This window comes from Nycticebus coucang, chromosome 3 (assembly GCF_027406575.1).
Source record: "Nycticebus coucang isolate mNycCou1 chromosome 3, mNycCou1.pri, whole genome shotgun sequence".
In the NCBI taxonomy this organism is placed as follows: Eukaryota; Metazoa; Chordata; class Mammalia; order Primates; family Lorisidae; genus Nycticebus; species Nycticebus coucang.
The window spans coordinates 31208911-31228539 of NC_069782.1; the positions used below are offsets into that span (position 1 = coordinate 31208911).

At 37.5% G+C, this 19629-nt stretch overlaps 1 pseudogene across 1 annotated transcript in view; it reads left to right on the forward strand.

Moving 5' to 3' along the window:
• The first annotated feature begins 4066 nt into the window (after positions 1 to 4066).
• The window catches only part of LOC128580895 (receptor of activated protein C kinase 1-like), a 67605-nt pseudogene continuing 52042 nt past the window's right edge, over positions 4067 to 19629 (forward strand). The window contains exon 1 of the transcript XR_008378755.1: positions 4067 to 4311. The product of XR_008378755.1 is annotated as a receptor of activated protein C kinase 1-like (transcript). The remainder of the gene's footprint in view (positions 4312 to 19629) is intronic.

Consider the following 19629-nt stretch of genomic DNA (forward strand, 5'->3'; position numbering starts at 1 on the left):
CAGTGCAGCCCTGAATCCTGCCACTCTCTTACCCAACCCAAATGCAGAGGTGCCACTCCATCACTGCCCAGGTATACTAGTACAAATCCACGGTCTTCACCAAGACCTGACCGACCAGCCGCTGCCTGACGCTGAAGAAACATGGTTCATGGAAGGCAGTAGTTTCATGAAGAATGGACACAGGTATGCAAGGGCGGCAGTGGTCTCAGAAACGGAGACATTGTGGGCCGAGCTCCTTCTGAGTGGCACCTCTACCCAGCAGGCAGAGCTCATTGCCCTCACCAAGGCCCTGGTTCTGGGGAAAGGTAAGAAAATTAATATCAATACTGACAGCTGATATGCATTTGCCACGGCCCATGTACATGGAGCAAACTACCAAGAGAGGGGGCTATTAACTGCAGAAGGAAAAATTGTTAAAAATAAACAAGAGAGGGCGGCGCCTGTGGCTCAGTCGGTAAGGCGCCGGCCCCATATACCAAGGGTGGCGGGTTCAAACCCGGCCCCGGCTGAACTGCAACCAAAAAATAGCTGGGCGTTGTGGCGGGCACCTGTAGTCCCAGCTACTCGGGTGGCTGAGGCAAGAGAATCGCTTAAGCCCAGGAGTTGGAGGTTGCTGTGAGCTGTATGAGGCCACGGCACTCTACCGAGGGCCATAAAGTGAGACTCTGTCTCTACAAAAAAAGAAAAATAAATTAATAAACAAGAGATACTAGACCTCCTAGCCACTATCTGGCTGCCAAAAAAGTTAGCCATCATTCACTGCCCAGGGCACCAAAAGCCAATCTCTCCAGTGGCCAGAGGTGATCATCGAGCAGATGAGGCTGCCAAGAGAGCAGCCCAGGCCCTAACCCTCAGCCTACCAGACGCAGGACCACCAGTCTTGCCAGAGAAGCCTGAGTACACCCCAGAAGACCTAGCATGGCTCCGTACTATTCCCCAAGTACACAGCCCTCCACGATATAACAGCTGGTGGCGCACTGCTGATGGCAAAACCCTCCTTCCAGCACAGCTAGGGATGGAGGTGCTACAGCGCATGCACCAAGCCACCCATATGGGTAATAGGAATCTAAAGGACTTGGTTCGCCATGCAAAGATTAAAATTGAATGATTGGACACCAAATTCAACCAGGTAATTAGTGCTTGCAAAGCTTGTCAACTCACAAACACCAGGGCTGGGCCAACCGCCCAAGGGACCCGAGAGCGGGGAGACAAGCCTGGTGCATATTGGGAAGTAGATTTCATAGAAGTTAAACCAGGACGGTATGGGTATAAATACCTCTTAGTTTTTATAGATATCTTTTCCGGGTGGGCTGAAGTCTTCCCAATGAAGCACGAGACCGCCCAGACGGTGGCGAAGAAATTGCTGGAAGATATCCTCCCCAGGTATGGACTGCCAGCCCTGATTGGCTCAGACAACGGCCCTGCCTTTATATCTCAGGTAACACAAGGGGTAGCAACTGCTCTGGGAGCACCCTGGAAATTACATTGTGCATACAGGCCCCAGAGCTCGGGTCAGGTAGACAGAATGAATAGAACCTTAAAAGAGACCTTGACCAAATTAACACTTGAGTCTGGCAGAGACTGGGTGGCTCTCCTTCCCTTTGCCTTGTATCGGGTTAGAAACTCTCCTTATAAGCTTGGGCTTACTCCTTACGAAATACTCTATGGGAAACCACCACCCATCATTCCCAACACTCGCATAGATATATTAACTGAAGCAGATGATGAAAATTTCCTCCTCTCCCTTTGATGTTACCAGCAGGTACAAAAGGACAACTGGAGCCACCTGCGAGCCACTTATGAGGTTGGTCCTGTACCTGAACTCCACAAGTTCTGGCCCGGTGACTGGGTCTACATGAAAAGGCACGGCCGGGAGACACTGGAGCTCCGGTGGAAAGGACCTGATGTTGTGATTCTAGTGATACCCACTGCTCTCAAAGTGGACAGCGTTGCCTCTTGGGTACAACACACCCACGTCAAACTTGCAGACCCGTTTGCCATCCAGGAAGACTTCATCCCACAATGGAAGATTCAACAGGACAGGGACAATCCATTGAAACTCAAGTTGCAGTGAACTCCACCCACTCCACGCTGATACTATTACTTGTATGTGCCCTCTTGTATGCCTCCCCGGCTTGAGCCCTCACCAGACATATAATGTAACTTGGCAAGTTTTGGGGGGACCTGTCCATGGGTTTGGAGGGCTTACCTGATCCATGGAATGGACACTCTTAAATGCTACCTGGGAAATACACCCCAAGTACACTTGGTACCCTGATTTGCACGTGGACCTAGATCAAATAGTGGGCCTGACACAAAGTTATTGGTCTCCCCACCATAGCTCTTATTATATCTGTCCAGGTCACAAAATTGATAAGTGTGGGGGAAAGGACCATTATTTCTGTAAACATTGGAAGTGTGTCTCCACGGGTCAGATTTGGTGGACGCCCCCCAATTGCTCTGACTTAATCGAGGCAAAGAGGAGCCCGGGTCCTTGGACAGACCAGGACGGCAGGAATAATTGTTACTGGATGGGGATCCTTGGAGGACAAAGATTATGTCTCCTGGTACGCATTCAGTTCACCAGACTAGGGAAAGACAAGCTCACCCACTGGGAATTTGGGAAAACCTGGGGACTCCGTCTGTATAGCCCCTGGCAAGTCAACATATATTACTATGATAAAGGAGGCTTCTTTGAAATACAAGTAGTATACAGCCCAATTGCTGCTGATAAACCTGCATCCTTGAGCCCCCAACAGGTCTCCAGGCTTTTCTAAATTTGACTACCTGTGCCCCTGAGACGTCAAGGGACTTACCCAGTGCCCATTTTAATGCTGAGCCAGCATGGGAATTACTCAAGAGTACTTACCAGGTAATTAACTTAACCAGGCCTGATTTGACAGCAGCTTGCTGGCTCTGCTTTAGGGTAAAACTCCCTTATTATAAAGCATATGCCATCCTGCGAAACTACACCTTTGGGAAGGCTGAAGCTTGTCGATGGCATCAGAATCACCCTAGACTTACCCTTCAAATGGTAATAGGGACAGGCTTGTGCATCGGGAGGGTGCCTATCTTCCACCAACATCTGTGCAATGCCACCGGCCAATGGAATGGAACCGGATATCTGATACCCTCAAGCAATGCCTGGTGGGCCTATTCCACTGGACTAGCCCCATGCATACATGCAGGAGTCTTAAATCAGACCCAAGATTACTGTGTCCTGGTGCAGCTAGTACCTAGAATACTCTACCATAAAAATGATGTAGTACTTCAAAGATTTTTAGACCCAACCCCACGCAGAAAGCGGGGAGTAATCACTACACTTACCATCTCAGTGCTATTAGGAATAGGTTTAGCAGGGGCCGGGACTGGAATGTCTGCCCTAGTCCTCCAGGATAAGAACTATGGGACCCTCCAGGAAACAACTGACTGGGACATAGAAAGGTTAGAAAAGTCTATTACCCTACTCCAGGAATCCATGACTTCCCTTTCCGAAGTAGTTTTACAGAACTGGAAGGGACTAGACCTCTTATTCCTCCAGCAAGGGGGGCTGAGTGCGGCCTTGGGAGAAGAATGCTGTTTCTATGCCAATCATTCAGGAGTAGTAAAAGAGTCAATGGCTTTTGTGAAAGAGAGATTGATAAAGCGCCAGGCAGACCGAGAAAATAACCAAAGCTGGTATGAGTCCCTCTTCAATTGGTCTCCCTGGCTAACCACCCTAATATCAGCCCTGGCCGGCCCCTTGATACTATTACTCTTACTCCTGACAATAGGCCCTTGTATCATCAGTAGACTCATCACTTTTGTACGGAAACACCTAGGTGTCGTACAATTACTAGTCTTAAAGGGCCAATATCGCTCCCTAGCTGAAAGAGAATTAGAGATGACAGAGATGGAACTGGACCCATAATTGGGCTCTGAGTCACAAGTAGAGGGGGAAATGAGAGAGCCAGACCACGGCCATCTTAGGCAGGGTCGCCACCATCTTAGAAGTTAAGTTTCACTTTCCCCACCATTTTGTTGTATAAGTTTACTTTCCTATAAGAGCAGGCAATTCCCTGAAATCATGAGAGTGCGACCTCTCAATCAGGGACCACTCTCTGCATCAGACCATTTGGCAGCCAATCCCGAGACTCCCCCTTTCCTGAAGCCTAGCACACCCCTCCCACTACCCCATATTATAAAAACCCTATGCCCCAGAGCCCGGGGCTCCTGGCTCAGAACCGTTGCAGCGGAGCCCCCAGGAGCCCAGGCTCGAGTTTGTGATAATAAAGGCTCTTTTGCTTTTGCATCGGAATTGGCTCCTTGGTGGTCTGTGGGGACTTCATGATCTGGGCATAACAAATGCAACTATTTTGTTATGATATCATAATGGTGGATACATGTTACTTTATAGTTGTCCTAACCCATAAACAAATATGCTACACAAAGAGAGAACCCATTGAAAACTATGGACTTTAGTTAATTATATATATCAATATTTTCTTGTCAATTATAACATGTGGGCTATGGAATCAAGATGATAATGACTGGAGACATTATATGGGGAGAGAGAGGGAATACATGAGAAATCTCTGTACTTTCTGTTCCATTTTTCTTTATTTAAAACTCTCTGAAAATAAAGATGATTATAAATTAAATCTGCTTTTTAAAGAAATATTTTATTACTATTTCAGATTATGTGATGCTGGGGTAATTATATCACTAAGTGTCATTTATTTAAAATTTACTTGATTTATTACAAGAAAATAGAACTGTTACTATTCTAAAGTCATGCATAATTTATGAAACACACAAACAAATATAGTTCAATACAGCATGCCTACATGTTATAATTACATTTCCTTCAAAAATAAACTTCTTGTAATTAAAAATATTTTAAAAAATTAATAACAACTTTTTGCTAATATAAATTTAAGAATGTAAAGTGCAAAAATAATTGCAATGAAAACCTAGCAGACCTACTAGTCTGACATAGATGTGTGACTATTTTGAGATTAAATATACTATCTTGCTTAACATTTTTCTCTACATTAATACACAAATATTTCATAATAAAACCAAGAACTAAAGTAAAATATGATTGAAAGAAGTACAGTTGACCCTTGAGCAGCATAGGGTTAGGAGCACTGACCTCTGAGTAGTCAAAAATTTGTGTATAACTTTTGATTCTGCGCAAAGTAACATGAAGGTTTATTGACAACACAAAAAGTCAATTGGCACATATTTTGCATATATTATATATGATTTATTATTATCATGAAGTAAGCTAGAGAATAAAAAATGTTATTAAGAATACCATAAGAAGGAAAATATGTTTACTATTCATTGTTGGAAGGATATCATCATAGAAATCTTTATCCTTGTCCTTTTCATGTTGAACAAGCTGAAGAGAAGGAGGGCGCAGAGGTGGAGTGGGTGGTCTTGCTGTCTCAGATGTGCCAGAGGTGGAAGAAAACTCACATGTAAGTGGACCCATGAGTTGAAACTTACATTGTTCAAGGTTTAAATGAATGTGTTTTTCTAGAAGAAAAACTGTGAAGCTAAAGACAATGAGATTGTCCTCTTTTGTTACCTAGTCTTATGAGAAAATAAGGATTGATTCATTTTTACCTCTGGTTTAGTATCTTTGGGAAATGGAGACCAGTGAACACAGCACTCGCTGGAAGGCAAGATACAAACACTGAGCCTTGGTAACAGACAGGAGCTGATGGTTTTATGTTCTGTTTGTATAACTGTACTCTGAGATCTGTTCTTTAGTAACCAGGCTTTTATGGAAAGTTTCCTCTGACCAGTTCAGGTCCGTCTCTTCTCTATTATATTCTAGTGTTACACTCACACATAGAAGATCCTTCTGTGCCAGTTTCCCTCAACTCTCTGCCCTCATGGAGCTTTTTTCCTCCTAGGAGAAGACTGACATCAGATAAAATCATGATGGTGAGGAAACATAGGCTAATTTGTATAGTCCAGTGTTAGTAAGTGCAATGGAATAAAGGTAAAGCATGGGAATTGTGTATAAGGAGGGGTTTAGTTTTGAAAAAGGACAGGCAGTGCCTCATTAAAGTGTGATATTTCAGACAAAACTGAAGGAAATGAGTACTCATTTTTTTTGTAGAGACAGAGTCTCACCTTATCGTCCTCGGTAGACGGCCGTGGCGTCACACAGCTCACAGCAATCTCCAAATCTTGGGCTTAGGCGATTCTCTTGACTCAGCCTCCAGAGCAGCTGGGACTACAGGCGCCCGCCACAATGCCCAGCTATTTTTTTGTTGCAGTTTGGCCGGGGCTGGGTTTGAACCCACCACCCTCAGCATATGGGGCCGGCGCCCTACCCGCTGAGCCACAGGCACCGCCCATGAGTACTCATTTTTAATCCCTCTGGCAACTGGAAGATTTGCTTATATAAAGTACTCACTGCAAATTTAAACTTTATGACAAAAAATAATAGATCCAGAACAATAATGTAGCAGATATTAACTATAAAGAGGAAATTAAATTAACCTTAAATTTGTTGATCTCAATTTTATCTGCAGGATCAGATATTAGGAGATCACAGCGAACTTAATGTTCTTTCAAAATAGATCTAAGACAAACTCTAGTTGTAGAGCATCATGCCCCAATGATTAAGGGAAAACAATTATTATTATTAATGACATGCTAAAATGCATAAAGATGAAAGTTTAAAATACTTAAAATAATACATAAAATCTTTTCCTCCCATTTCAGGAATAAGTAAATAACTACATAAAGTAAAGGGCAGGGATATTTACTGAAGGGGCAGGTAGTTTGCAGCAGAGTTTACCAACACGAGTATGAGTACTTACTCATTTTTAATCCCTCTGGTAACTGATTTAAAATACCCGATATTTATTATTTCACAGTATATGTCTATCAAGAATCTGGGCTGGGCTTAGTTAGGTGCCTCTCTCTCAGCTTAAGTTTCCTTACAGGGTATTGGCTGGGGCTGCGGTGACCAGTCTTTACGAGCCTCCACTGTGGGAGGCTTTTTAAAATAGATTCTCACTGATTGGTCACAGATACCAGTTCCTTGCCAACCCCTTCTCTCCATATGGAAGCTTTCCCCTCGTAGCTGGCTGTCCCCACAGAGAGAGCTCTGATAAAGAGAAAGAAAGGGTGCCCTTTTCTAATTAAATCTTTGATTTAATCCCATGGCTTCTGCATCTATCCTTTTGTTTGAAGCAAACTACTAAATTTAACGCATGCTTAACAGAAAGAAATTAATTACCCAAGTACAGGAATGCCTACCACAATCCTGGCATCTTATCCATTTTCAAAGTAATGAACAAAAGGAAGCCCGCTTTAATGATATTGTCACAGATGAATGAAACATTTTTTCTCAGAATTTAATCTAACATTTTAATTTTAGGAAAAGTTTTATATTTCTTCAAACGGGTTTCATTTTATTTAGTATAATAGTGGTATTAGCAAGCTTTGGCATATCTCCAGGGTGTTAAATACAACTTGAATGTAGTGTAAGCAAAATTAGGTGATACTTCTTTTTAAAAAGATTATAGTAACAGGTTTTTGCTCTTCCTGACTGAATACTCTGATTTGAAGTGCTTTAGTATATTTGTCCTTCTCTTAGATTTATTTTATTCTTAAATTTTCTAAAGTTTGTGAAGCTTACACAAATATCATTGGCATTTACTTTGAGATTCTTTAGAATTCCTGGAAAATAGACTGAGTTTTTATTTCACATTAGAAGTATGATCTGTACATACAAAATTTCCCAGTGCTTTTAAGATTAGAATTAGCTTGTGAGTGTATTTTCAAATAACAAATTTATCAATTTATTAGATAATGAATAGGTCGCAAGATAGGAATACTCTTTTTTCCTGACTTGTTCTCCTACCTCAGTATTTACTTCCTAAGCAGCACAACTGAGAAGAAAGAACACAAGCTAAGAAGTAAAAGTAAGAAATTCATAAATTCTGATTTTAATACCCATTTTCAACGTAGTACTGTACAATAATTCTGAAATGCCTTTATATAAACCTGAAATGACATGGTTTACAAAGTTGAAAAACTGAATGAGATGAGGCATACTAAGTGCTTGAAAATTGCCAAATAACATTGAAATATTACTAGTAGGCCACACTAAAGACATAAAAATAGAAATGAACAATATTCCCCAATGCCATGATCCTTTATATAAACTAGGATTTCTGAGTTGCAATATTATCTATTTGGGTCATTTATTGAGTGCTTATTCTGGATCAACTTCTGTGAAAAACACAGAAATACAAAGATAAAACACACACACACACATACATCTTGCTTCATGCCACTGAAAGTTTATGGATGAAAATTATAGTATACCTAGATATTTAATAAAATTGGGGAAAAGTTTCAACAGTGTGATACCATATACTCCAATTAAGTCTTTAATTAATAATTGCAACTGAATCTTGTTAGAAACCCATATAACCTTTCCCCCAAATCAGTTCCAAGGGTAACAACTGAAAAGGTTATCTGATAATTGCATCATTACATAGGTTTCATTTCAGGATGTAACAAATCCTTTCAGATGCAGCAGTAATTTTATTTGAAAACATTTACGAATTCTTTGTAGACATGCATTATTTATGATAATATACATAAATATTGAAGAGGTGGAACATTTAAGATACATTATTTACTTAAGAAAATTATTTATTCCCAACTGAGCTAACAAAAGACGATGTTTTGGTACACATTGAACACCAAACTTTTCTAACTATTTCCTTTCTTCAAAACAAAACTCACAGGTAAGTGGACATAAATCAATTATAACACTTAGTATTCACACTAATTTGTCTTAGCTTTGGCTGAGGTAAGAAATAGCTTACTAAATCAAAGTGGTTCACAAAAACAAATATCTATTTCTTTCTAATGTTGTATGAAGCCTGCGTTGTGTCCAAGGCTCTGATGTAGGACCATGGGTTGACTAAAGGTCTGCCCCTCTTGACATTCCATTCTGTAATCCAGGATGAACAAATAGCTTCTAACTGGAATATTCTATTCTTGTAGCAGAGGAAGAGAACACAAGATAGACTAATTTGAAACAGTCCCTTTACATTAAAGCTTTTTTGTTCATACACAGCATGCTGTCATCTTTAAGCACAAGACATTGACCAAAACCAAGTACCATGGACAGGCTGGTTATTTAGATAGGACACAATGAATACATTTTCACAAATGTGAAATATACGACAGAGCTTTATGAGTGGACAGAGTAGAAATCAAGTCCTCACTTTAAAGATACAACAATTGAAATACACAATTTAAGGTTCATGACAGCATAGTGATCAAGGACATGAAATGTGGGTCATATAGATCTGAGGCTAAATCTTGGCTCTGCCATTTGCTAGCTGTGTGATTGATGGAAAATGATGTATTTGTCTGGTGAATGGGAGTAATAATCTGTATTTTAGAATAAGTATTAATATTTAACCAAAGTACATGAGACCAGCAGTACACGCTATGTTGAATATAACAATCGCTTAATAAATGCCACCTCTCACACTGAGAGAAACTGCTTATGTCACTTGATGAGTGGCTGGGAAGTGCTATAATGAAACTCTGAGCTTGTTTCAGTCTTGCTTGTTTTTGCAGAATGCTTATTTGTCTTCATATTAAATGGCCCTGCTTGGGTAATAATTTACCCTTAAGTCTGATCATTACTATATGGGGATTTCAAAAACATTATGCAGAATGGCTCCAAGGAAGTCTGAGTAATTTGTACTGGTATATATCTATAGCTCTATATTTATTCATATTTTCATAAAAATAAAAATGAAATGAAAATGTTGTGTACTTTTTAAATCATATACCCTATGACAATATGAATCACTTGATAAATTACACTATATTCTCACTTTTTAAGTAAACTGGTTTAAAATAAATAACTCACTAGATGGCTACCCCTTTACTAGCTAGTACACATTTTATTAGTGTTCTAATCAATTTCCTTGAGATGTGCACTAGCACACAAAATATTTATCTTAGTCTGTTTTCTGTTGTTGTAACAGCATATCACAGACTGGGTAATTTATTTTTATTTATTTATTATTTATTCATTGTTATTTATTTATTTGAGACAAATCTCACTCTGTCTCCCTGGGTAGAGTGCCATGGTGGCATAGCTCACAGCAACCTCAAACTCTTAGGCTCTTGCGATCCTCTTGCCTCAGCCTCCCAAGTAGCTGGAACTACAGGCACCTGCCACAATACCTGGGTAGATTTTCTATTTTTAGTAGAGATGAGTCTGGCCTCAAACTCCTGTGCTCAAGCAATTCACCCCCCTGAGCCTCCCAGAGAGCTAGGATTACAGGTATGAGCCACCACGCCCAGCCAGACTTAGTAATAATGAAAAAAAAAAAAAGTTATTTAGCTCTTTGTTCTGAGGCTGTGAATTTTAAGAGTATGGCACTGGCATCAGGGAAGGTCCTGGGTGCTGTCATAATATGTCAGAAAACAAAAGAGGGAAGCATCACCTATGAGAGAGAACTCCTAACTAACCAACTTCTGAAATAATGGCATTAATCCATTTGTGAGGGTAAAGTCCCTCAGACCTAATCACTTCTTAAAGGCCTGATTTCCCAGGACCATTACATCAGCACTTAAATTTCAACCCATGAACTTTCAGGAGACACATTCAAACCATACTAATATTTTACTTGCTGAATTTAAACACTGAACAAATTTGTCCTTTACCTTGACTTCCATTAAATGAATGTAATTGAAAAAAATAATCTTAAATAACCTCATCATCTTTCTCACCAATAATGATTTTATAGTATGAATTATACAAATCAGTCACCTGGTGCAACATTTTCTTTTTTTATGAATGTAACAGTGGACAAAAACAGTGATTTGCCTGTGAACCCAATAGCAGAGGCCAAAGCAAAGCTAAAATTAAAGTGAAATCCAACAAATTATTAGAAAATAGTAGTATGAGTAAGGTTTGTTAAGATTAAGTAGCTTTATTATGTTATAACAATTATTTTAAAGTATATATATTCTTTCTTGTTTATAATGAATATTTGAAATGCCAAAGGAATTAAAAAAAAATAGCATCATGTGGAGCCCTTTTTTTATTTTTTTTACTAATTTACTAATGTGATAATGGCTCATCATCTTCTTTGAACTGTGAATATTGAACAAATATGTCAATATTTGTGTAAACAATGAAAATACAACATACCTTGTACTAGTTGCTATAGAGAACAAACAGGAAATCGAAAACACCATGGCTTGGCTTCATGAAAGACAACCGAGGACCAAACAAGCCTTTTAAAGACAAAAAATTAAACAAGCAAACAAAAAAACCAGATGACACATATATAATGCAATGGCCTAAATCTGTTTTTTCAGACAAGAAAAAGTTGATACTATGATCAGGTTGATCAAAAAAGTATTTCCAATTCAATTATTTGGATTATTGCCTCTTTCTGCAGTGCACAACAGAAATATTTTAATAATTTTTCAGAAAAACTCATAGAACTCAATCACGCTAGAACAGCTAGCTGCTGACATTACTTATTTTAATACTATTACAGAAGAGGCCATCCTCTGTCCTCAGCATTGTTTCAGAGGCATGGTAAGTAGTGACATTGGCAAACATCATTTAATTACAAAAAGTAATATACATTATCCTTTAAGAGACTTGGAAACCAAGGTCTTCTGAAACATTAAAATATAGTGAGACTATGAATAATGGTGAATACAACTGACTTGATTACATATGAGTAGCATTGCTGTATATTTTGAATTATGAAAAATAATATGTCCCAGAAAATCTGAAAAGAGAAGAAACTGTGCTGCAAGAATCACAGAGAATTTGTAAACTGGTTACTCCTAGATAATGTAATCAAGTTTGATGCTAGCATATGTAACAGGGATTGTTATAAAAGAGGAGAAATAAAGACTAGAGATTGCTATCTTTTAATTAGAGTCTGAGAATGAGGTTTTTGCTATTCCTTACAACTGAATGTAACTCATGAAAATGTTTAGGAAGTCAAACTTCAAGGTAAGTCAGTGCTCAGGTATAAGTAATACAACTCTATGTATTCAATAGACTGTTCAGATGTGTCATTTTAGGTAAAAGGCTAGGAGCCTTCTTTTCAAGAAACTTATAGGTGAAACTAATGTAATTTAGGGAGGTGAAATTTTATCTTGTGAGACTGTCTTTTGGTATTATGCCCTGACAACTTCACTCTTCATTTTCTTTACTAATAATATAAATAATTATGTTAACTTGGTAATCTATATATTAAATAATTTTTCTTTATTATTATAATCTTACATTTCACAAATAATAAAACAGTTGGTTTCTAGATAACATAGTCTTCCACAGTAGCACACTGAGCCAACTAAATTTCTTCACTTCCAAAGAGCCTCTATCTCCTTAGGTTCTCTGCTTGATCCTGTTACTACTCTTACTTTACAAAAGAAATAGAGGCCATCAGATTAATCATCTCTGCTGTCCACACTTCCTTTTATTTGTCCAACTTCAAATGAAGTGGCATTGTTTTTGCCCAAATCCAAGCCACACATTTGTTTTTGAACTGCATTCTTCCTCTGTCATTGCAAATGTTCAGCTTGTCATCTTTCCCTGTATCAATTTTTTCTTCATTCTTCTTTCCACCTCTTCTTTCTCTCTCCTTCAATCACCTCTTGCCCCTCAGATTACAAGCATGAACTAAGGAAAGACTGGAAAAATTGTCTGACCAGCCAAAGCTCTTTTCAAAGACCTCCAAATAATCAAATTCAATAGGTTTTCATTATTTATTTATTTATTTTCCTCTTTTCTATTAATCTGTATTAACATTTTCTACTCCGTTGGCCTTTGATACAGTTGTGTCTTATTTTCTTCACAGCTTTCTGGTTGGTTTATTTATTTCTTCCAAGATTTTGCTTACTCTGTCGCTAAAATGTGGAGTTTCCCAGGACCTGTCTATAGCCTAGTACAACTGTCATGTTCATGTTCATTTTGGGTGAACCTATAGTTGTATATTGTTTCACCTATGCATTTTTCTTATGTCTGGAGTGCCTCAACATGTAGAGGTTAATCATTGTGGATTTAGAAGTCAGACAGATTATGAATTAAATTCTACCTCTTCTATGTATAAGGTTGTGAACTCCCCCTCTATCCCAGGTTTCAAAGGATATCCTTCTGACTTCTAATTACTATTGTTATTATATGCCACAGTTACCTTGATTGATCTTTAAGTACTATAGTTCAGTAGAGTTATACCTGGCCTACCACAAAAGACAATTTCCTGATATCTGGTAGTTTATTCATTTATTTAACAAAAATATGCTTATAGAGCACTTACACCGTGCCAGTCATTTTACAGGCACTGAGGACAGAGCTACATAGAAGCCAATTAAAATCCCCAAACCTTTAAAACGTAGCAGGGGGTTATCTTATAGGATGCATTCTTTCAAAAAATAATGAAATAAAATTATTATTCCCTCTCATCCTACACTATAATATCTTACAGAAAGGAAAAAAAAACCCAGAATTTTGGTGGGTTTTTTGTCTTGTTTTGTTTTACTACGTACATATTTGATGATCCCTATGTCATTATTTGTATGCCTGGATGGTATTTTTATACCTTTTAGATCATTTACCTTTTTATAAAAGGCTACAGGGTTAGAAAATGTGAAACTAATGTTATTTCCATTCTAATGCTCTTTGCCTTTACAGTTTTATCAACCCACCTTATGTCACATCTGATCCTGTGGGATCTTTCAAGCAGTGATGTGAAAGTCTACTTTGAACGCTACTGTGTTCTGTGTGTAAAAATCAACACACTGGCAATAAGCAAAATGAATACTGAACGCAAAAGAGAAGGATTTTCAAATGGCGATCTAAATTCCTGTGATGCAATTCAGTGTCCCATAGTTTTACCTTCTGAATGAATGCACAGATTTGGTGAGGAAAAAAAAATAAGTGAATAATTCTCTGGTGAACAGAATCCTGACAGCTTTAGAGGTCTGGTATATGAATGCAAAATGGTAAGTCAACACAGTAGTCAAAGATATTTACCCAGCATCTAAAACAGCGTATTTATAACAAAAGTTCCTACATTTTATTTTTTGTGTGTGTGAAAATATGACCATTGGCAGCTAAACTGATGGGTATTTCAAGATTACTAAATTTTTTTTTTCTGTAACATTAAGTCCTTAGTAGAGCTGCAAAAGGCAAAATATGAGAACAACGAGAGAAAGAAATTAAGAATCATCACTATAATTGTGGTGAGAAGTGAAAGGAGGAAATAGACCAATAGTCAAAGGCATGAATGGATGGGAAAAAGCCTGTCATCATTAGATTACGGAGAAACTAACTTTTCACAGCTCAGTAATTCCTGAGGACATTACTGTTCTCCATTAAAAGATGATAAATTCAACCGATTCTGTGCCTAAAAATTCAAGAAAGTGAGTAACACAGACTTCTAATAGCAGTACAGATAGAATCAGAGACAGTACAGAGACATTAATTTAACACTATATGATATACACTATATGTACATGATATAGGACATACACTACACTAATACTATATGATATACACTATATGTGCATGATATAGGATATACACTACACTAGCACTATATGATATACACTATATGTACATGATATAGGACATACACTACACTAACACTATATGATATACACTATATGTACATGATATAGGATATACACTACACTAACACTATATGATATCCACTATATGTACATGATATAGGATATACACTACACTAGCACTATATGATATCCACTATATGTACATGATATAGGATATACACTACACTAACACTATATGATATCCACTACACTAACACTATATGATACACATTATAACACAAAAGCTAGAGTTTTAAAAATGGACATGTCTGTATATTTTATATGACTCTCTCATGCCCTAATCATAACCTAACATTTCTTTCTAAAAATATGATTCTCTTCCAACACTAACCATGTTCTTAGACAGCAGCTGTATTCTTGTTAACACAAGCTTGCTATACTGGGAGGAACCAATAAAGTAATTCCCAAGAGAAAAAGAGAAAAATCACATCTTTTAAAAGCAAAAATTTCTGGTGTTTGGTAACAGACTATGGTACGGTCTGTCAAACAACAAGGCAACATTCTAGATCCTATAGATCTGCGTGATTTCTACAAATAGTTAACCAAAAGCTTTAAGTTGAAATGACTATATGTCATTAAATAACATGGAATATGCAATAGTAATTATCAGAAAGAGAACTGCCTTCTGACATGAATAGAATTGTATTATTAATAAAGAATATTGATTTATATCAGAGTCCAGCTTACATTACTAATGTAAATGCAATTTAGATTTAGGCAAATGTCTAAAATATAGACAATGTCAAACTCTTCTACAACTTAATCTATTGTAAGTGATTTTATTTATTTATTTTTTTTTAATTTTTTTTTGTAGAGACAGAGTCTCACTTTATGGCCCTCCATAGAGTGCCGTGGCCTCACCCAGCTCACAGCAACCTCCAACTCCTGGGCTTAAGCAATTCTCTTGCCTCAGCCTCCTGAGTAGCTGGGACTACAGGCGCCCGCCACAACGCCCGGCCATTTTTTGGTTGCAGTTTGGCTGGGGCCGGGTTTGAACCCATCACCCTCGGCATATGGGGCTGGCGCCCCACCAACTGAGCCACAGGTGCCGCCCATATTGTAAGTGATTTTTAATAATAGTATGTTTTTAATATTCCAAAATGTATTTTATTACTGACATGTGAATTTTTAAATTTTTGCTTTCAGCATCTCCTTCATCGATAAACGAATTGATGAGAAGTGCGAACACTAAAATTGTTAGTATATCAGACTTCTGATTGTTTATTTTATAATGAATTGTTTATTTAAATTTTTAATACTTAATATGGATAATTATAACTATGTCTTCACTCTCTCACTAGTACTATATGCTTTTGACCCTACCTTTTTATTATATATTTTTTTATATTTATGGTTTTTTTATTAAATCATAGCTGTGTACATTAATGCGATCATGGGGCACCATACACTAGTTTCATAGACTGTTTGACACATTTTCATCACATTGGTTAACATAGCCTTCCTGGTATTTTCTTAGTTATTGTGCTAAGACATTTACATTCCACATTTACTAAGTTTCACATATACCCTTATAAGATGCACTACAGGGTAATCCCATCAATCCCCCTCCTTCTGGCCACCTCCCCACTCACTCCCCTGCCTTTAAAATATCTTATTTCGGAACAATTATGCAGACATTTGAATAAAGACAGAAGAATATGAGTATTTGATCCCACTGATGTCCCTGCCATGGTAAATGGGTAAGAAACGATGTAATTATGATTCCCCAAACATTCTTAATCATATAAAATAACACTACCATTCTAAATTCTTCTATTATTAGGATTGGGCGTGGTGGTTCATGCCTGTAATCCTAACACTCTGGAAGGCTGAAGCAGGTATAGATTGCTTGAGATCAGGAATTCAGGAATTCAAGACCAGCCTAAGCAAGAGCTAGACCCTGGCTCTACTAAATATAGAAAAACTAGCCCAGTGTAGTGATGTACACCTGTAGTCCCATCTACTTGGGAGGCTGAGGCTCTTGCATTGCTCAAGCCCAAGAGTTGCTGTGAGCTATGATGTCATAGTACTCTGCCCAGGGTGACAGAGTAACACTTTGTCTCAAAACAAAACGAAACACACACACATACAGACACACACAATAAATCCTTCTATTATTTAAAAAAGGGGTGACCACATTAGTAAAAATGTGGATCTCTTGGTACTTCCTCTTCATTTTATTCTTTGTCGATACTAGAAAAAAAATGGGTAAGTTTCAAGAATGGATAAAAAAAAGGATAATAGGTATGATAACCAAATGTTAAACATGTTTCTAGTTAGAGGAAATTTTTGCTTTTAGAAACAGCAAAACTTCCATTTTCTAAAAACATTTTAGTAATGTAGTAAAATGTCATGGTCAATATGAAATTTTGACCACATTGGAAGAAAAAAAATTGTTTTTTCCCTCCTAACAAATCAGCCTTTTGAGTCAGTTCACAAAAACCTCAAACCTTCAGGCAATCCTGCCTATTTAGTTAATCCTTGTAGAACTGAGTGAAGGTCCAGGACCTTGTAACCATATTTAGTGTTTCCCTGACATTCACCTCCTGCAGCTCCACTGGGCTGCAACATCATCCTCACCCTACTTGTTTCTTTATAAAGGTTTGAAATGCTGAAACACAAAAGAGAATACATTTTACAAGGTAATAGTACTTTCCATCCTTTCTTTCTCCTTAGATATTGCTTATGGTGTCTTTATCAGTTGGGGTTGTTGTAACAAAGTGCCACAGACTAGGTGGCTTATAAACAAAATAAATTTATTTCTCCCTCTTCTGGAGCCTGGAAGTTAAAGATCAGGGTGCCATCATGGTCAGGTTCAGGCGCCGGCCCTCTTCTGCCTTGCAGAATGCCAACTTCTTATTGTATATGCTTGTGGTATGACGACGGAGAGAGAGTGCTCTAGGTTTCTCTTTTTTTTGCAGTTTTTGACCGGGGCTGGGTTTGAACCTGCCACCTCCAGCCTATGGGCCCCACTCTGTTGAGCCACAGGCGCTGCCCTCTCTAGGATTCTTTTTATAAAGTCACTAAACCCATCTTGAGAGAGACCACCATGAGGGCACCACCACCATGACCTAATTAGCCTCGAAGCCCCCACTTCTTATTGCCATCACATCGGGCTTGACATTTCAACATATGAAATGAGGGGAGACACAAACATTTTGTCCATTGCACTTGTGCAAGACCTCCTAAGTTGCATTGAGATTTTGGAGTATAGGACTAAGTACAGAACAATGTGATCAGAGACGTGTGTGATGGAGAATTGAGGGATGCATTTCCGTTGCCTCATAACTGAAATAAATGTGACATTAAAAAGACTGCTCAATTTTCTGGATCATATAGGCCCTTGATCTCCAAATAAGGAAGAAGAAAATGGGTTAAAAATAATTATCCTCTTCATCTTTCTGACAAATGGGTCGGTTCCAGTATAACTTTTCAGCTCTCTCAAAATGATTCTCAATTTCCATTTTGTAGGCTTTATAATTTAATGAAGAAATAAGATTGCTGTCATTTTTAGTATTACGTGTTGTTATAATTGTGTGTTGTCATACATTTTAAGTCCTCATAGGTATCTTGAATGGAATTTGGGAGAAAATGAGCCATCTTAACTAGGAAAGATAGCTATTAGCAATTATAGTATGAAAATAATTTTTAGTTACTCTGGCAGAAAGCATTGACAATTAAAACCAAGTTTAAAATGAAGTTTGAGTGGTGTCTCATTAGCAGTTGTGTTTTTAGCAACTTTTAAAAATTAGCTAGCAGCACCAGCTATACATTATATATTGTTAATTTCTTTTGTTCCCATCATGAGATAAAATATATATTTGCTGCAGAAATTTTGCATTTGGGGAGCAATAGAAATGAGGAATGAAATTCTGCAGACTTATTTAATGCAGTTTTAATTCACAGCTTGGGCATATTTGAAATAGTTTTGTTCTTGGTTGTCTGTGGAAGTTTATTTTCCAGAACAGATGGTGACAGATTATATATACATGTTCCTTTGAGCTTATATACACAATACAGGTAGATGTTTTTTCTCTTTTCTATAGAAAGTAAAAACAAATCTAAAAACACTCAGTGTGATTTTTAGTACCTAGAATATTATATTATTTTAAAATAGGCTGCATATCTTATTAAAAACAGATTAATGGCAACATAAAACAATGTGGGACAGGATAGTATATTTAAAGGTGAATGTTTAACTTTTTTTCCCTCCATTCTATAAGAGACTAAAATAACAAAAGGCAATTTCTTCATACCAAACACCCACCACACTCCACACTAAGGATCTGAGGCTTAGAAGATCCAGGCAACTAAGGACTTGATTCAGATTTTGTAAGTCCAAAAAATTAATCTTGAAGGCCTCCTTTAAAAAAAATACAAAATTATGCATTCAAATTGAAGTATGAAAATTAACATTTTTAGACCAAGAATAAAAATTCCAAGAAATTATAAATTTGTTAGAAACTGAAGAATATCCCAAATCCAGGGAAAATGTATAATTCAATGTCTAACTCATCTCTAGAATACGTTTGTTCTTTGCTGTTGTTATTATATACTCTTTGATCATCTTTTTCATATAATGATTCCTTGATAAATATTATCTTCTATAATATTATGGGGTAACATAGGACATCCATTTGAAATAATTGCTAGAGTCTTTCCAGTCTCTCTCTATAGAGAGAATAAAAGTAATTCACTTATTTAGTAAGGTTGGTAAAAAATTATTTTTTTATTATTGGTAATTTAGAAAAGGTTAAGCTTTGTAGTTCTTCAACTTACTAGTCTATCATACCATGCTAGTAATGTATATGGAGGTAACCTTCCAAAAGGACTCTATTCTGAAAACTTAATTCCCGTGAACCAAATTTCTTTCTGTGTGTGTTTTTTTAATTTTTCCATTTATTGGTTCAGATTCATTGAGGATACAATTAGGTTACACTGTTTGGATTTGTTATGTAAAGTTCCTCTTATAGT